Source organism: Sycon ciliatum, chromosome 9 (genome assembly GCF_964019385.1).
Source record: "Sycon ciliatum chromosome 9, ocSycCili1.1, whole genome shotgun sequence".
Classification (NCBI taxonomy): domain Eukaryota; kingdom Metazoa; phylum Porifera; class Calcarea; order Leucosolenida; family Sycettidae; genus Sycon; species Sycon ciliatum.
The window spans coordinates 10483194-10503448 of NC_088651.1; the positions used below are offsets into that span (position 1 = coordinate 10483194).

At 48.0% G+C, this 20255-nt stretch overlaps 1 long non-coding RNA gene across 1 annotated transcript; it reads left to right on the plus strand.

Moving 5' to 3' along the window:
- Positions 1 to 6549: 6549 nt before the first annotated feature.
- Positions 6550 to 18565, plus strand: LOC135824671 (uncharacterized). Its single transcript, XR_010554907.1, has 3 exons — positions 6550 to 6657; positions 8872 to 8970; positions 18425 to 18565. It is a non-coding gene; the product is annotated as an uncharacterized LOC135824671 (long non-coding RNA).
- Positions 18566 to 20255: the final 1690 nt, after the last annotated feature.

Here is a 20255-nt window from a genome sequence, read left to right on the forward strand (position 1 = left end):
GGTGAAGTTCTGTGGCGCCATCGCCTTCGCTGGCTTGGCCACATTGACAGGATGGATTCCAGCCATCTCCCCAAGCAGGTCCTCTTCGGGGAACTTCCGTAGCGGCGCCCCAGTCAAGGCCCCAGGAAGAGATGGCTTGATGTCGCTAGATCTGACCTGGTCGTGGCGGGGATCCCGGAAAGTGACTGGTATGATGTGGCACAAGACAGGGGAGAGTGAAGGAAGTCATGGCCAGCAATCGAGGACATCTGAGAGTTGTAATTTTTGTACTCCTCCGAGGTGTGATTTTTGGCGTGCTGGGCCAAGCACAAGGAAGCCATCTGCAAAAAAACTGCAGAAAATGGTTGTTGTTTGATCCTTTGGTGTAATCTTTGTTTCTAGTCGAAGCTAGTTGCTGTTTGGAGCAGAAACGCTGAAATTGACTATTTTCTGCAAGTACTCATACATGTACTCATGTACTCAGGCATGCAGTCTCACTCGTATTTTAGCTCTTTTTCTGGAATGGATGCTGCTCTGCGCCCCTTAGTGAACATTTCCTGCGCTCGTGGAGCAGCTGAAAAGGACCACTGGTATGTCTGGTTCCTGGTTTGAAAGTGGAGAGTCGACTTTTGTGCCTTGAAAAAGGAGTAGAGAGCGATAAAGGTACGTCTGTGGCTGATTTTTGAGTGCTCCTCGTACATTTTTGATCGTGATAGAAATTCTCAGACCAAAGTCAGACCAAAGTCAGCGCGATGATGGTCGTACAGTTTTCTTGTGGATTTTTTAGTTGTTTCATCTCGTATCTATGTCAGCATCGTGATGGTGAAGTGGAGAGGGTGATTTTCTTCCTCTAGGCTTCGTTCGGCCAACTTTGCTTCGTCCTCGTTGAAAAGTGATCCTGAAAAAAAGGTCGATTCGCAAAATTATGTTGATTTTCAATGTACGTGATGACATGCGATTGCTGGCTATGTGTCTCGTCGTCCTCAGCCAGGGCCAGCGAAGAATTTTCAGTGCATGTGTGGAGGAACATTTCGCCGGGCGCGTGACTTGAAGCGTCACTCCCCATATTGCTCAGCTCGCACGCTATCATCGCACTAGCGATGGGCGTCCAATGTCCAAGAAGTGTGCGTGTGTATACGTGTGTGTGGTTGTGTTTGTATGTGTGTGTTTTCGAAGTATTGTACATTTGCCAGCCGTTCCTTGAGCTGTGTGTACAAAATGAGAATGTGTTGTTTTTGCAGTTACATGGTGCTAGTCCTCATGAGTGTGTTAGTAGTACAATGTGACGTGTTCTCCTGCCTTCTTTCTTTTTCACCCACTGAGTAAATGTGCCATTTTAGTCACCACTTTCCACCCCTTTCATTCCCGCTTCATGAAATGTTAGATTTAATCTCTTACAAACTCTTTGCCTTTATATTTGTAGTCTTTGAGTTATTTCATGATTCCCTATAGCCCTGCGAGAATGGAACGAAAACGTTTTCCAGTTTCACTCTGTTTGGATCGTCCTTCTGCCTGGTTCTGTGGCGTCGGTGCATGCATGGACTAACATGAGGGAATGTGCATGGTCTAGATTATGTGTGACTGCTCCCTTATCCGACCATTCTCTTTATTCGAACCCCCTGGAAACAGCCTGCACACCAAGGGATGTGAGTAGTCGGCACTCCACTATATTTATTATCATTTGCTAGTTGGCATGCTGAATTGTTTCATGGCGAGATATTCTCGTCCTTAGTTGTTAGTACTGAGAAGACTAGTTGCCTAGTGCTCTCTTCTCTGTTGTTTGTTCTTAACTTCAGTGCACTCTGTTCTACTGTGCTGTGTTATGTTTTCTTGCAGGCAAGGTTACTGAGGGATGCCTGTTTCCACAATGCTACTTCTGTTGTCAAGTTCTTGGCGAGCACTGTTGACAAGCACTTGCTGAACCATCTAGGGTATTACATTTTCACTCTTTCTCCGAGATTACAGGTAAGTGTACTATAAGTGTAAGTGTAATGGACCATGGTTTAGAAGAACACTGATGACCTTCAAAACACCTATGGCAGGGCCACTTGTACGGGCAACACATAATGTTCGGTTAACATAGGAGTTAACCGTTGTTACCAGTCACGTACCATTGCTTCACTGTTGGCCTTTATAACGGGTTGCATGACCCTCCTTACATGTGTGCACGATCTTGCCCTCTCTACATACTGCTGTATATCATAGACATCACATGCCCACGCTCTGCGCATGCGCAGATTTCCTGTGCGCACAACAGAGCTTGCTGTCTTTCCAGTTTCCTTGCCTGCAGTCAGCTTTCAAATTCAGAAACCTTCGGATACAGGATGTAATGTGCGTGTGCGGCGAAAGCCTGTTCGTCTTCAACCGCCCAGAACTCCAATACCTCCCCACTCGGATTCTGTTGTCTCCGACGTTGCGCCGTCAGTTTCTTCTGCCGCCGCCTTGAGTGTGGCCCCTGATGTACTTGCTTTGGCTGTTTCTCAGGCCCCCGGCCAGGTCCTCCAGCCCCTGATGGAGCGAGTAGAGTAGTTGGAATCTGCTGCAGCCGTCGTGCCGCCTGTCAACTCCAGCTCCGTTCATGCATTGGGCCATCCGCCGGCTGCTCGTCCGTCGCTCTCTGTACCTGATAAACTCCGCGGGCGAATTGAACGCGGCGAGTTTATTGATTTCAACGACCTCCTCCCGGACCAGCTGATTGTGGAGCCCGATGTGGTCCAGCTAACTGTGGGGGACAACCACTCTGTCCAACTTGTACAGAAGCCAACTCAGGCCCAGCGCCGCCATGTCCACGATGTAGCGTCATGGCTCGAGGCGTTTACTGTCTACACGAGAATAATTGTCATGGCGGCTCCAGATAGGGCAAAATGATTTGCTGGCATATCAGGCCACTTTTCTGGATGCAAATAACTCGTATCATGTGGACGCATGGCTAAGTTATGACAGGCGTTTCCGGCGCGCCATAGCCTCCCAACCACTGTCGTACGACTGGGCTATCATCGTTTCTAATTTGTGGCAGTCGTCATTCACCAGCCGCGGTCGCCCGCCATGTTCGCGCTGTTCTCTGGTGCACCCAGTGGCCCAGGCCCGGTGTCCCTTTAGATCAGGGCCTCCATCCGTCGGAGCGTGCCAACCGATCTTGGGAAGCCTATCTGCCGGAACTTCAACAGGGAACAGTGCAACAACTCATTCTGCTATCGTGCCCACGTGTGCCTTCAATGCCGCGGGAAGCACCCAGAAGCCAAGTGTGGTTCATTTTGATCACTCCTTCTCTGACTTTGTGTTCCATGGGTTGTTTCACGGTTTCACGATAGGCCATTCTGCTGCTATATCTGGTGTTCATAGTTCTCCCAATCACCTGTCGGCCATCCGTAATATGCAGTATGTTTCTTCCTATTTGACCGAATGTTGTGAAGCGGGGCAAACAGCAGGTCCATTTCCGGAGCCACCCTTTCTGTGCATGCAGACATCTGGTCTGGGTGTTGTGCCGAAGTCCAATGGAAAACTTCGTGTGATCTTCTCGGCATCCGTTCGAACAGCATGTACTATTACGAGAAGGTCCTTACATTTGGTCTCCGCTCCTCACCATTCATCTTCAACCAGCTGGCAACGGCTATCAACTGGGTCCTTGTCCATGTCGGCTCCTTGCCCGACGTAATGCATTACCTCGATGACTTCCTTGACATCTGCCCACCAAGCTCCTTCCTGGCGGCCAAGCACAAGGCCATCATCTTGGACTTGTTCCAGTTCTTGGACGTACCTGTCGCCAGAAGCGTGTTTTCGGGTCTATCAGCTACGATGACCAGACCAAGCTAATAGCTGAGGGTGTTCCCAAGAACACTCGTGTGTCTACTCAGTACTGGCTGCGATTGTTTGATGGGTTTTGTTTGAGTGGTGACGAGCCTTTAGGTGTCGTTGATTTCAAAACAGTCACATGTGTAAGACTTTGTGATGTTCTCTCATCCTTCTACGAGAATGCAAGGAAGAAGGATGGTTCTGGGTGTGCAAAAAAACAGTCTTCCATCTGCACGTGGTGCTCTTCAGCGTCACATATCATTCTCGATGCAGATCAACATCTTCAACGACAGTGCTTTCTCAAGGGCTAACAAAGTCCTGGACAGAGTGTTGAAAGCACGCAAACGCGATAGTCACGAGCCTACAGTTCAACACAAGCAGCCTCTATGCGAAAAAGACTGGTCTTTCCAAGAGAATACTTCTCCGATGTACTGGAGACAATGGATGTGGGCAAGCTGACATAATTCGTGTGGTTCCAGCTAACCATCCACTTCTGTTTGAGGGGTGGAGAAATGCAAGCAAAGCTGACAAAGGACGATCTCCAATTCACGACCATCAGTGGCCAGGAAGTCTTGCGGATCGCAGCATCATTTGTTTCCAAAACCACCAAGGCGGACTTCAAGGCTCTGACTGGTCTTCTGTTGGTGTTATCCGTGATGAGTTTCAGCTCTCGGCAATCAAGAGCTATCTGTCCAGGCTACATTACGATGAAAACCGCTTGTTCCAGCGAGCGCTATCAGGTGAGATGGCCGATTCTGCCAACTGCTGGTTCATAAAAATGCCTCTCTCACACAATATTTTATCTGGTATGATGAAGCGTTTGTCTGCAGATGCTAATTTGTCCATGCTTTATACAAATCACTGTGTAAGAGCAACATCTATTTCCAACCGTAGAAGAAATGTGGAGTAGATGATAGGCGAATTTTTCTGTTTCTGGGCATCGAAATGTTCAATCTCTTACCATTTATGAAAGGCCCACCTTGAAAGATTCCTGTTCCATTGCTGAAGCTATCGATTTGCGACCGCCTCTTGCTGACATGTCATACCATTCTGCGCAGCCTGTTACTCCCACCCCTGTTCAGAGCTGTTCTTCTACTGCTCAGAGTTCTGTTTCCTCTGCTGGTCAGTGTTCTGCTTCTGCTGTTTCTCCTTATCTAAATGCTGCTTCCACCACTTTCAATGGCAGCTCCATTGTTTTCAATATTCACACAGAGCGTGCTGCTGTCGCTCGCAAGAAGTTAAAGCGTAAGCGTTCTCACCCATCCCCTTCTGCCTAGGTGATTTGACAACACTTTGAAGCTAGTTTCCTCCAATCTCTAAAAAGGAGTGTATATTGTGGTGGTATATATGAGGTTTATAATAGGGTATATATGGGGTTTGTATGCCCAATATAAACCACCTGCATGATGGGGCAGTGGACTGGAAGTTTGTTTGAAAGGTCAGCATAATGTTCCTGATAAGGAACCAGAGGAGAGGAAAGAGAGAGAAGCATGATGAGTATCAAAAAGGAGAAAAAACAACTGTGTGCATGCCCTGTGTTGGTTGTGTTAGTTTCAAGCCTAGCAGTCGCGGTTATATCGGTGCAGGGTGTGTGGCTGGTGTAGTCAGGAGGCTGTCGAGGTGGGGACAGTTATGTGACATTGTCGAGGCTGAGGAATATTTGTTCTCATGCCAGCATTTGGACATGAGTTCCGAGCACTGGTTGAGACTAGATGTTGATTTATCGTGTTGACTGAGTATGTACTTTTCTCTAGTGTAGAGGGAATATCACTAGGTGATGTTGATGTACGCAGGGCCACCATACTTTACTCTCCAATAGACTTCGTACTGGGTGTTTGATTTCTTGAGGTTCCGGATGTGCATGGACAATTTCGTGCTGTGGGAATATTTTCGTGTCTACTTGTTATGTGGTAAACAATAACTTAGCATGGCGTGACTTGAGCGATGGCGCCGCTGTAACGCTTAATACCAGAGCATTCTTCGAAAACGACTTTTGTACCGGCCGCAGTTGGGCCCTAGCCAGGTGAGGCCAGGCCACACCTAAAGATGTCTGGATGCCGGAGAGTATACATACGGTTTACCGTGAACCTCAAGGGAGTGATGTAATCAGTTGCAAGGTTGCAAAAGTGCTCTCTGGCTTGTCCATCAACTCAATGTGCACCGTGCGTGCTTGACTCAAGTTTCGAGACAAAGCAGACTTCTTGAACGTCACTGCCAGTCCAGGAGCGGATCAGATATCGATCTCTGTAGCTACTCTCCACTGAAGAAGGAGAGAAGATTGAGCGGAAAGTGAAGCAACTCTCTTTCTCTCACTTTGAAATAAGGACATAGCCACTGTTGCGTAAACTGCCTGTGGTTGGTTGAGTGGACACACCTTTTCTTTTTCAAGATTAGCCAAAAAAGGTGGTTTCCGGACACCAAAAACACATAACGTGCACGTGCCTGATTGAGAATGGGGTCTTTCCCACCAGGTTCCATTTCAGCTACAGTTAGGATGGATACAACTTTTCCGCAATATTTGTAGGTGTTCACTGTTAAAATTGTACTTCAAGTAGGGTGTTGAATGAATCACGTGTAATCTTCATGACAGGGTAAATAGTACCAGGTGTGTGCATCATATCCAGTGGCCAGTATGACAGACTACGGTACTGCACAGAACCACCACTCCGGCAACTAGGGACCCACATCGATTCAAAAGTCATTAGAATTGCCTTCTAATGTCATCACTTTCAGTATCTGCTCTGTATGTTGTATTTCTACTTGTTGGTATTTTACCGGCAGGAATCCTTCTACGGTAGTGCTCTTCATGTAGCTGTTAATCGAGGCTCCGCTAAGTGTTTACAGTATTTGCTCGATGCTGGTGCGGATCCGAACGTGACTGATCAGGTGAGGAAACCAGTTTTATGATACTTCGAGTAGATATAAATTTTGGTCGGCATGGTTCCTGTGGGCACACGTGTATCTGAATGTGCGTGTAAATATGTGTCTGAATGTGTGTCTGAACATGACGAGAGAGCTTGAAAGCTCAGTGCCCTACGCTATGTGTTTTTGCCTAGCTCACCATGCATGTTATTCGAACTGATGGAACCGTCTTTGGGCTGATGTTAGGGAGGAGAGGTATGCGTTAGAACTGTAGAGGATGTCGTGTAGAATGAGAGAGGGAGTCACATAATCTGCCGGAGATTGCATCTTGTCCGGGCCTGACTCTTTTTCGCCCTCGAACATCGATACCCACAGATCGGTCTCCTTGATGCCAGATCGAATCGGGACATAAACTCTCGACGGAAGCAAAAATCTGCCCTACTGATAACTCCAGCTTCTGGAGACATTCTAGCGAGACAGATCTGGATCTACTGACCGATCTGCAGGCGGAATTCCTACGAACACTTGTGCGAACACTGTGCGAACAATGCGGAATTCCTACGAACACTGTGCGAACACTGTGCGAACAATGTGGATCCGATATCCGTCTCAATAAATCCTTCGTGAAATGAGGCTTCTTTTTCATTTCTCCTAAGTTTTTTAAAACCAAAACATGGGATTCGAACCAGCACTATCGCCTGCATGCATTACCCCAATACACGATACACTTCGCATACATACACATTCTTCCAAGTTGCTTCACGTTATGATTTTGCAGTTGAAAGCCCTATTTGAATAAGATGGCCAGCTGTCTTTGATGATACGATACGGGACACTTTTAAAAGGGATAGCGCCAGGCCTGACGACACAACAAACAATGACGGCATTAAAGTGGTGTGGACCCTAGCTAGCACCAGACGTTATTTTTAAATTAAGTAATGTCTTTTGCATAGCTACGGGAATAAATCCTTAGTATCCAGTGTAATTCGTAAGCAGGGTTGGTCTCACGATCGTGAGACATCTGTTATGCCAATAGGCTCAGAGTCACGGATAATTATTGTTTGGTATATGGGTGTGTTATGCCTATTGTGACATGCATCACACTGCATGCCTGAAGGTATAGGGATAACTTGTTAGTCGGTTACAGCTCCATTCACAGCTCAGTTCCTCCAAGTTTCTTGCTGGCCAGCCTGCAAGCCTGTGAGTTTCTTAACAGCCACTTGACAGATAGATCTACTCAGAAAGCAGCAAAGACAGTATATGGCGTGCTAGCTGCTCTGGATAAACGGTCCTTTTCTAAGACACTTTCATAGGACATTACTATAGTTTTATGCGGAGTATAATCAAGAGTATAATATTATAAGCTCCCAAGAGTGTACAACTCCTGATACCCTTTCTATGGGGTACACCAACGGCGAAAACTCACATCACGTGGTGTAGTGTCGCAGTTGTACGTTTCCAGCTCGTTTTAGCGAGCAGCGGAGTAATAAAAAATCACTCTCCGACAGAAACTCACTGCGGGTATGCAAATCCCCAGCATGATCATGGCAGACATTCCGATTGCTCGCATGCTATCCTTCTTTTGTACATAGTACGAACGTACCTGAGACACGTGATGTGAGTTTTTGCCGTCGGAGACCCCATATGCAGTGCTGCACCCTCTTGGGGGTTATACTCTTGGTACTATTATAGGAAGGAGTAACGTGACACAAGAATGAAGTTCACGAATATGTTATTAGGGAAGAAAAACCACTGGAGCATTGTGCTCTTCTAAACCTGATTGGTTCTGAATAATCACTATGGCAACGAAGTAGCAAAATACAAAATAGTGAGCACATTACTATATAAATATATCTCAGACTATGTTGACAAACTGCTGGAAAAGTATTCAATGCTTAATGCTTATTGCTTAATGGTTATTCCAAAAAACAAGTCACAACAGATCCCGATTACACCCCTCTCTCTTTCATCAAAAACAGTTATGTGAAGAATCATTATAATTATGTCATAACTCGGAATGACATGTTGCTTGTGTTGTGAATGTGGTTGGTCGGAGAGCACATTTGGTGAGGACTTTAGGAGTCTTCTGGAATCAACGGGCTCAAAGCTGCCACTTGCCGTGTTTCATATCAATATATCCTCCACAGATGAACATGTGGCATTCAATGCGTACAATCAGCTCTCATAGTGAACCATGTTCTTTGTTGTCTACTTGCTAAACATTCACTTGTGTTATAGGGGGGAAAGACACCACTTCACTTTGCCAGTGAGCGGGGTCATATCGACTGTATGCGGCATCTACTGGACAGCAAAGCTGATCCAAACCAACCTGACGAGGTAAGTTTCATCTCATGAAACATTTACAGCCAAAAGTAGCTGTGAAACTGCTACCCTGTGCTGCAATGGTCTTAAGGTGGCTCACACCCTCTGCGCGCGCATCGTTTGAAAAGTGTAGATTTTCAGTTAATTTTTCGGTAGCGATGATTTTTGTGCGATCAATCGTTTTAGAAAACGTCTTCTCGCTTTTCTGCAATTCTGGCGACCTACAGTGTAGCTAGAACCTGCTGCTAGTGTCCCTCTTCACTCGTTCTTTCTATGAAAGGGGAAGGCAGCACTCGCAGAAGATTTTCCAAGAATGCAATGTCGACTGGTGCTCGTACTATAAGAAGGGAGAAATAAAAGTCCGCTCTTGAATCACGCCTGAGTCTTAGAAAATTATTTCAGAATACGCTTCAACGGTGTAGATTTCCTGCCAGTGCCACTGACATCTCGCGACCTTCAAATATAACTTGCTCGATCATCTCCCGCACTGACTGGTAAATTCTTCGGGTAGCTGTGGATGGATCGATTCAGGGAGATCGAAGGTAAATACATCGAAGCACTTCAAACACGTTTCAAGACGCACTTCAAATTTTGTAATTGTGTCTTGAAAATTGTTTACAACAATTCGTACTTCAATACGCTGTTGAATTGTATCCTCTGCTTGGGAGTCTCGACTGTTTTATTGCTGCATGACTTTCCTCAACACCGTTCACTGTACATGTATCGCGGAACGCAGATTGGATGGCATTGGAGGTGAATTTGATAATTTGTGACTGTGTCATCAACCAAGTGAAGACATCAAATATCAACAGGGACGCTCCGAAAATCACAAACGCTGCGAAATAGGTATGAAATGGTCTTACACACTGGTGGGTATTCCACATTCATTGTGTCATATATTTAGACTGTCCGAAAGTTTGTCGTGCCGTGCAACTTTCACAGACTAATCCGATAATTGGCATGTGGCCCTATCGGCACACACTCATGCGTACGCCGCTGAGTCTATCTATATGTGCACGCACATGTGTGTATACTTACACAATTTTATTACGTATGCAAAATTAGGCAATCTACATGTACATATATATATATATATATGTGTGTGCACTCACTCCTATGACATAGAACGACAGTGCAGGCTATGTAAAGTCGCACAAATGTGTGTTACCCGGGTGTGTACATGCATGCGCACTCGCGCGGGCGTTTTGTGTGCGCCCCTGGCATGGCATAACGCCGTTCAATATGACTAGTGTTGAACCGTGGTAATTTGCCCCACCCCTTCTTTTTTCTATTGGCGTTGGATATGCAACTAATGACATAAACTCGGTTGTTGAAAACGAGTGCCATGCACCACAATGGATTGACAATAATATAATACAAGTAGCGCTGTAAAAGCGCTGGTAATACTCATGTTGCAGCCATGGCAGTTGTGATTAGCTTTCCAAGTCAAGCCTGCTGCAGAAATTATTGCACTCTGACCAGCTGGAGTGGCCCAGGACTGCAGGCTGTGGAGAACAGGAGTGATGCTTGTATATACGCTTGTATTTACATGATGGACTTCGAAGTAACGTTAGGTGTATTACTTGTATGTTCTTCTGCCTGTGCACGTGTACATGTGCTGGTCAGTGTGGAACCGCCATCCATATCAGATCATACAGCTTAGCTGCTATCAGTCTCAACAGCTTATATCTGGCAAATAGGGTTTTAGTGACTCAATTTTGCTTACTGTGTTCAACAGAGTGGCATTGCACACAGCTACTTTATGTAATAGTAGCATCTTGGAAATTTTATATTTTTGATACGGTTAGCTTCAGTAGAAACTTCTCCAGTGTGGCTCTTAGCTTCATTACCACGGAGACTAAGCATTCAAGAAATGCACGAAGAAGAGTGGCTAGATGCGAATTGAAAAGCCATTTGACCGTACCCAATGGAATACGCATTAATTGCTTGCTATGTTGGCAGCAAACACTGTATAATAATAATTGCATTACCAGTAGAAAGTGCCCAATGTGCATTGCTTCAGCACTGTGTTTTGGACAAAGCAGTCAAAAAATTCCACATCAGTATTGGCTTCATGTTGGAGAAAGTTGTGAAAAACACTAGAGCATACATGTACACTCAATACACATGCTCAGCTACATGTATGGCATTTAGTATGTGGGCGACTTCAAAGTTCTATTTTGGTAGTTAGCTTCGGTAGAAACTGTCTAAACTTGATCCAAAGCTCAACTACTATGTTCTGAAGATGTTGCAATCAAGTAATGTAAGACACGTATCTGCCGCATTGGAGCTAGTTGGGAAAACCTTTAGACCATACCAGGGGCGTGCTCGGCCCCCCAACTAGGGGGGTGCACGGGAGCCGAGGGGAGCCCCCCCCGGCAATTTTCTGCAATTTGTTTGCAACCTTTCTTGAATTTTAGAGCATATTTGCATACATTACAATTGCAATTAACCAGATTGAAAATTTTTGGGGGGTGCACGTGCCCCCCGTGCCCATCGCCGAGCACGCGCCTGCATACACACAATGCACATGCTCAGCTATGGCATTTAGTATGTGGGCGACTTCAAAGTTCTATTTCGGTAGTTAGTGTTTTGGGTGTATCGCACAGCAACCATCCAGGTCCGACAACAACAGAACTACACACACCGAAAAGGCTTCTACTTCATTTCGTGCAAACAAACTCCTAACTAACGAAAACCAGAACAACCATGATCAGTTCCTCGCATGCGTACCTGAAGGGCCCGCATGCTCGGAGTGTAAAGACCACATGGCAGGTGTGAACACGTGTCGCAACGGCACGTGCATGCATACAAGTAAAGTGCGTAAATGAGTTCATACTACATCTCCCCCCTCTGGGGAACTAGAGGAACTAAAGATGGGAAAGTGAAAAACATGCGGAACGGTAGAAACAATACTGAGTAAGACGGCGGGCCAATACACATGAGAGAACAAGGACTCTTGCAATGCGTTATGATTGAGCGACCAGGAAATAGGAGGTTGAGAGTAGCGTCCTAATCCAGGATCGCCCAACCAGAGCGTGAGGAGTCAAAGCCTACTATTCCGCCGCGTAAAGGTACTACTTCGAAGTAGCAATAGGAATAGAGAGAAAGCGAGAGAAAGACAGACACATATCGGCACGCACACACAAACGCACGTGCATACGTGCTCGAACACACAGTGAGAAAGTGACTGGAAGAGAGAGAGAGAGAGAGAGAGAGAGAGAGAGAGAGAGAGTCAGATAGCGATCAGGTGATGCCGGGTTCGTCGTACTTGTCCAGATGACAACTGGATTATGTAGGATCGGGGTTCGGCTGATCTTGCTAGCACTGTACCCCTCTCCCGGCGACCTGGAGTCGAGACATCGATCACGTCCGCGCCTGGGGGGAGAGCGGGCAGGATAGTCGCTCTGTGCCGCAGGTCGTACTGAGCTCCGGACTTCTGGCGTTGCGCTGTGTCGGCTGCACGGAAGGCATCCGTGTCCACTGAGCTGGGCTGGAGCTGGGCTGACTGTGATGGAACCGGCGTGTCGATGCGGCGACCCATGAGTAGCTCCGCCGGGCTGTATGGCGCGAAACTGAGGGGTGTCGACCGATATGCCAGCAAGGCATCATATAAGTCAGCTGCTGAGGCGGACTTCTTCAGGAACGCCTTCACGGTGCGGACAGCACGCTCAACCTCGCCGTTCGATTGTGCGTAGTGAGGGCTACTCGTGATGTGACGGAAGTCGGCCCTGGTTGCAAACTGGGCAAACTCAGCGGACGAGAACTGGGGACCGTTGTCCGATCGAAGGACTGCTGGAATGCCATGTCGGGCGAAGATTGAGTGGAGATGGTCGATGATCCGTGCTGATGTCGTGGAAGTGAGGGATGCAATTTCTGGATAGCGGGAATAATAGTCCACCACCACCAGGTACTGAGCGCGGTCGAGCTGGCAGATGTCCACGCCAATGGTGTGCCACGCGCGAGGCGGTGTGGGGTGAGCGAGCAGTGGCTCGACCGGCGGCGGGCGGAAGGCCTTGCAAGTGCTACAATCTTGCACGAGAGCCTTAATGCGTGCGGTGATGCCAGGAAACCAGACTGACACTGTGGCGCGTTGGGTTGTACGGGTGACGCCCTGGTGACCGGCGTGAAGACGCTGAAGAGTATCGGCCACCAAGCACTGGGGAATATAGATCCGGGAGCCTTTCATAATCAGGCCATCGAGCAGGACGAGGTCAGAGCGGACAGGCCAGAACTCACGGAGGGGCTGCGGTACATCGCGGATAGCGGAGGGCCAGCCGTCGAGGATGAGGGTTCGCAGCTGCTGACATGTAGCGTCCTGTTGCTGGGCGTCTCTAACCTGCTGCGTCGGGACGGTCTGATCGGCTAGATTCTCGACTGTGATAGTAGCGGACACGTCGCACTCAGCCTGAATGGTGATGTCATCCCGACTCGGGGAGTCGTCTTGAGGGGCGCGTGAGAGAGCGTCGGCGCTGGTGAGGTAGCTCCCTGGAACGTGAATGATCTGGTAGTGATATCGTGCCAGGCGGAGTCGGAAGCGCAGGACTCTCGCTGGGAGATCGTGTAGGCGCTTCGTGCTGAGAAGAGGTACGAGAGGCTTATGATCCGTCTCGATGAGGAAGCACGCCATGCCAAGCGGGTAAGTGTCAAAGCGGGAAACAGCCCAAGTGATCGCGAGAGCTTCCTTTTCGATTTGGGCGTAGTTGCGCTCGGCCGATGTGAGAGACCGGGATGCGCAAGCGACGGGACGCCACTCATCATCTGAGGACCGGCGCTGGTAGAGCACGGCACCGAGGCCATAGGACGAGGCGTCGGCAGATAGTTTGGTGTCGTAGTTGGGGTCGTAGCGCTGCAGACAGGCTGGCTTGCAGAGCTCTGCCTTGATGTTGTCGAAGGCTGCCTGCTGTGGTTGATCCCAAGTCCATGCGCGACCTTTAGACAACAGCTCTTGCAGTGGCTGGCTGAGGGCGGCGAGATTGGGAGAGAACTTTCCCAGTTGGTTCGCCAGACCCATGAACCTGCGGATGTCTGAGACGGTTTGAGGCTGACGGAAGCGCTGGATAGCAGAGGTCTTGCTGTCACCTGGTTGAATGCCGGCAGCAGTGAGCCGCACTCCCAAGAAGGACAGGTCGGAGGCGGCGAACTCACACTTCGACGGATTGAGGGTGGGCCCTGCACCCACCAGGCGTCGGAGCACCGCGTAGAGACGACTATCATGCTCGGCACGAGTGCGGCCATGGATGATGATGTCGTCAATTTGGCAGACCACACCCTCCAGGCCAGCCAGGATCTTCGACATGCGCTGCTGGAATATCTCAGGCGCAGAGGAAATGCCGAACGGCAACTTCGTGTAACAAAACCGACCAGCGGGGGTGATGAAGGTGGTTAGAAGCTGGGAGGGGCTGTCCAGCGGGATCTGCCAAAACCCGCTGTTGGCATCGAGCTTCGTGAACACCGTTGAGTCGCCAATTTGGCCAAGAGTTTTGTCTACTGTTGGCAGCTGATGGTGTGACCGTCGGACGGCTTCGTTCAGAGGTTTCAGATCAGCACAGATGCGTACCGTGCCGTTGGACTTAGGTGCGGCCACGATTGCAGCACACCAGTCAGTGGGCTCCACGACAGGGCGGATAACACCAAGCTGTTCCATGCGCTGAAGCTCGGTGGCCACTTTAGAGCGGAGCGGCAGTGCGATGTTTCGCGCAGCGTAGAGACACGATGGCTTGGCATCAGGTGAGAGCTCGATGTTGTACGGCTCGTTGAGTGACCCAAGACCAGAGAAGAGTGACGGAAATTCCTGCCGTATGTCTTGTGGGATAGCGTCGCCAGGTGTCGTCAGAGGCAGAGGTTCTGACCCGGCGGGAGCTGAGGAGTAGCTACCCGGCGCATCGTCCGTGGATTGACTGGGCTCCGGAGCGGTCGAAAGTGGTGTAGCGGACGCGGTGTCGCTGGAGAACAAACGTTTGATTAGACCAAGAGCGACGAAGTCAGGGCCCCCTGGGAGACATACGCGCAGGCCTCTGGCAACGTACACGGTGCAAGTGTGTGAAGAACCAGAGGTGGGAAAGACGAGCCGCGCGGAGAAGAGGCCCAATGTCTCGAGGTTGGTGTTGGCTGCACTGACGAGAACGTGCCGGCAAGGCTGGAGCTGCGGGGATTTGCTAAGGGAGTTGTAGACCTCCTCGGAGATGACAGACACATCGGCACCGGTGTCGACTTTGAATGGAACGGTGGTGCCATTGATGGTGAGCTGAACCTGCCAGCTGGGAGGGTGCGCGGATACGGCACCAACGTAGATGGGGACCAGATCAATAGATTCCTCAGACACGGAGCTGGGAGAAGCGACGGCATCGGTGCCCGGCGAAGACTCGGCCGATAGCGCATGGGCATGGCGGGATGAGCGGCAGACAGCGCCGTAGTGCCCGCGCTTGTTGCACTTGTTGCACGTTTTTTCGCGTGCCGGGCAGGCTGAGCGTGCGTGGGATTTGCCTCCGCAGTATCCACAGGCGTTAGAGGTGGAACCACGTTCGGAGGACGTAGGTTTGCCAGATGACCCACGATGCTGGACGGCGTGTACTGTTACTGGAGCACCTCCTAGCGGTGGAGCAGTCCGGCTCAGGTCTGACTGCGCGCGCGCAAACGCGTCAGCCAGCTTGGCCGTGTCAGTAGCACTCACTCGTGGTTGCTCCTGTACATGCTGGCGCACTTCCGCAGGCAGGGTGGAGAGCAGCTGCTCGCGCACTATCTGGTCAGTCACGAACGGAACATCGATTGTGCCCCCAGACGCAACTGCGTGAGTGATCCATTTTTCGAACAAATCCCTCTGCCGGTGGTGGAGTTCCATGTACGTCTCGCCAGGCGAGGACAAATTTATGGACCTGAACTTCAGGCGATACTCCTCCGCGTCCAATCGGAAACGCGCGAGTACTGCAGTTCTGATGAGAACGAAATCCTTCGAGTCACCCACGGGCAGATTATTGTAAGCACTGCGAGCTTTGCCCTTGAGGTGGGGTACGATCGCCAAGGCTCGCCGATCGGGAGGCACGCCGTAACCAATGAGCAGGCGTTCGGCGGTAAGGAACCAAGCCTCCGCATCGTCGGTGTCCTCCAAAGGCTGTAATTTGGGAAAATTCCCGGGAGAAACCGAAGCCGGAGCGGGAAGCTGACTCGGCTGAGACAGATGCTGAAGTAGAGCAGTCGAAACGGTGGTCTGCTGCTGGAGGTGTTGCTGCTGCTGTTGCTGTTGCTGTATCATAGCCTGCAGGAGCTGAGGCAGCTGCGAGAACGCGGAGATATCTACGGCCGGACTGGCGGAGGCAGTTGCGGCGGAGGTAGAAGCTTGAGACTCCGAGTTGTCAGAACTCATGATACCTGGACGAGGTGGATTTACTTTCGTGACGTGAGGCTTGGATTTTTTCGGATCCATCCGCGGAAAACGGAGACAGAAAACCGAAAGCTAGCACCGCGAGAACACCGCTGCCACCATGTTTTGGGTGTATCGCACAGCAACCATCCAGGTCCGACAACAACAGAACTACACACACCGAAAAGGCTTCTACTTCATTTCGTGCAAACAAACTCCTAACTAACGAAAACCAGAACAACCATGATCAGTTCCTCGCATGCGTACCTGAAGGGCCCGCATGCTCGGAGTGTAAAGACCACATGGCAGGCGTGAACAAGTGTCGCAACGGCACGTGCATGCATACAAGTAAAGTGCGTAAAAGAGTTCATACGGTAGTTAGCTTCGGTGGAAACTGCTAAAACTTGATCCAAAGCTCTACTACTATGTTCTGAAGATGTTGCAATCAATTATTGCAAGATACGTATCTGTCATATGGTGGAGTCAGGGGTTCTAAGGCGTTGGACAATGTCCCAGTGCAATGTGCTGATTCTTGAAAATATGGCATCACTTGACACTTCAAAGTTTTATTTCAAGAGTTACCTTCGGTAGAACCTGCTCAGACTTGCTAAACAGTACCATTATTAGGTTATGATAGCATAACCATCGAATACAGGGCAAGTCCAGTGTCAAATACTTGTGGGCGGGGCTAATATGTGGGACATGTGCGCTGAAATGGGATGATTCCGAAAAGAGAAAAAGGTCACCTTCTAGCAGAATTCTACCCACTTCTAAAGTTGATGCTGGTATTTAGCAAGTATACTACTGTCCTGATGTTGGACATCAAGAAAAATGGGGTAACTACGAGTGCTACGGCCAAAAAAGTGATTTTCCGGTGTTTTTTGGCCTAAATTGGCAATTGTGAGTATGCTATGTTTGGCTCCTCCCCCCGAGTGAAACCGGCCAGTAAAACTTGATAAAATTTTGTCTCCGTACACAAGATATCCTGCAGAACAAAGTACAATTGTTTGTAGCCACGTTTCAAACAAAATAAAATTTGGGCCCGAGGGGTAGGAGCCACCTTAGCCACTCCACAATTCTCCACAGAAACACTAATTCTTGGATGTGAAGGGAAGCTTTGAGATGAACTCATTCATTTTTGCTGATCAAACCTTTTACGATAATGTAAGTTGAAAACATGTGCTTGACCGTTATTGTGATAGGTAGTGTATATACACCTTCCTCCGGGTGTTCAGACTCCACTGTAGCAACTTCATGTTTCACACAGTTATACACCACTACCCAAAAGAGGTCTCTCGGGTATAGTGTGTATACTATGTAATCTTGACATGTAATATAGTGGACACACAAGTAGCCATGTTCTTTGTTGGTTAGTTGCTGAACATTTACTTGTATTATAGTTGGGAAAGGCACCATTTCACTAAGTCAGTAGCCAGGGTCATAACGACTGTATGCGGCATCTACTGGACGGCAAAGTCAATCCAAACCTTTCCGATAATGTATGTTGATGAACATTCTGTTCTACAATTATTGTGATAGATAGTGTAGAGACTATGTCATGTACAGACAGTATTGTGGGCACACAAGTACATGTGTGTTGTGAACCCTCTGGTTCTCTAAAGTATCAGGAACGAACGACCCCACACGGTACGAGGACAACTATTTATTCTCAACAGTATATTTCACTTCCATCGACTAATAACAATGAACAATGAATGAATGAATGAACAACTGAATAACTAACACTAAAACCACCAGGTAGTTATAGCGTGAAAAGACAGCGTATATGAGAAAAGCATACACATACAACATACAACTACAGCGCACTCAGCAAACGGCACATAGCGCATGTAGCGTATACTACGTCGTAAACATCAACGGTACGGCGGAGTCGGGATACAACTGCATTGGAACGAACACAATGTCACAAGCGAGAAGGCCTTTCACTCTCGAGAACTTGTGGTTTCACAACAATGTGACTGAGAACTTCTCTGTCTGATTAGTAAAATATACTGCAGTTATCACACCATCTGAGTGATACACCAGTGATGGAAATCAGAAGAGGTTTTCTTTTGTTAATCATTGCTTGTACCTATGGCTGTGTCACAGGATAAACGGACACCACTTCACTTTGCCACTATTCAGAACAAGGTCGACTGCATTCTGCATCTACTGCGAGCTGGAGCTAACCCAGATCAAGGAGATAAGGCAGGTTATGGAACAGACATTTCAATATACTCTGCTAATGCATTTCCTGCAAACTAACTGTACGAAGAAATCAAGGACTATGTTGGTCAACTGCTGGAAAAGTGCTCAATGTGCCGGGCGAAGAGCTTTTTTTACAATGATTATTCCCCATTTTTTAATGCCAATTGTCTGATGACTTCTTCGGCATGAAAATGAAATCACAACAGCTCCTGATTGGACCCTTCTCTCCTTCATTGAAAATGTTATGTGAAGAAATCAGTATGTGCCCTAACTCCGAGTGTCATGTTGCTGGTTGTGTGAATGAGGTTAGTCGGCGAGCACATTTGGTGGAAGACTTTGGAAGTCTTCTTTGAATCAACAGGCTCAGAGCTGTCACTTGCCCTGCTTCATATTGTATCCTCCACAGACGAACATGTGGTATACAATGTGTACTATCATTCCTCATAGTCAGCCATGTTCTTTGTTGATTACTTGCTGAACATATACTTGTGTTATAGTCGGGAAAGACACCACTTCACTATGCCAGTGAGGGGGGTCGTATCGACTGCATGCGTCATCTACTGGACAGCAAAGCCAATCCAAACCAACCTGACGAGGTAAGATGTATCTCATGAACCATTAACAAACAAAACCGCGAAACTGCTACCCTGTGGAGCAATGGTCTTAACCGTTGCACAATTCTCCACAGGAATACTGGGATGTGAAGGGGAGATATGAGATGAACTAATTCATTTTTGCTGATCCTTTTACGATAATGTAAGTTGAAAACATGTGCTTGACCGTTATTGTGATAGGTAGTGTATATACACCTTCCTCAGGGTTTTCAGACTCCTCTGTAGCAACTTCATGTTTCACACACTTATACACCACTACCCAAAAGAGGTCTCTCGGGTATAGTGTGTAGACTATGTAATCGTAGACTTTGATTGTGATTGTGACATGTAATATAGAGGACACACAAGTAGCCATGTTCTTTGTTTGTTAGTTGCTGAAAATTCACTTGTTATAGTGGGGAAAGGCACCACTTCACTATGTCAATGGCGAACGTCATATCGACTGTATGCAGCATCTCTCCACAAGAAAGCCAACCCAAACCTTTCCGATAATTTAAGTTGATGAACATTCAGTTCTACGATTATTGTGTTAGATAGTGTAGAGACTATGTCATGTACAGACAGTATTGTGGGCACACAAGTACATGTGACTGAGAACTTCCCTGTCTGATTTGTAAAATATACTGCAGTAATCACACCATCAGAGTGATACACCAGTGATGGAAGTCGGAAGACGTTTTCTTTTGTTAATCACTGTTTGTACCTATGGCTGTGTCACAGGATAAACGGACACCATTTCAATATACTCAGCTAATACATTTCCTGCAAACTAACTTTATGAAGAAATCAAGGACTATGTTGGTAAACTGCTGGAAAAGTGCTCAATGTGCCGGGCGAAGAGCTTTTTTGACAATGATTATTCCCCTTTTTTTAATGCCAATTGTCTGATGACTTCTTCGGCATGAAAATTAAATCAAAACAGCTCCTGATTGGACCCTTCGCTGTTTTATTGAAAACTGTTATGTGAGGGAATCAGTATGTGCCCTAACTCCGAGTGTCATATTGCTGGTTGTGTGAATGAGGTTAGTCGGAGAGCACATTTTGGTGATGACTTTGGAAGTGGTTGTGGGACTTATCCACTCACCCCACCGTTAGGCGCTGCATCTGCCGCTAGGGTT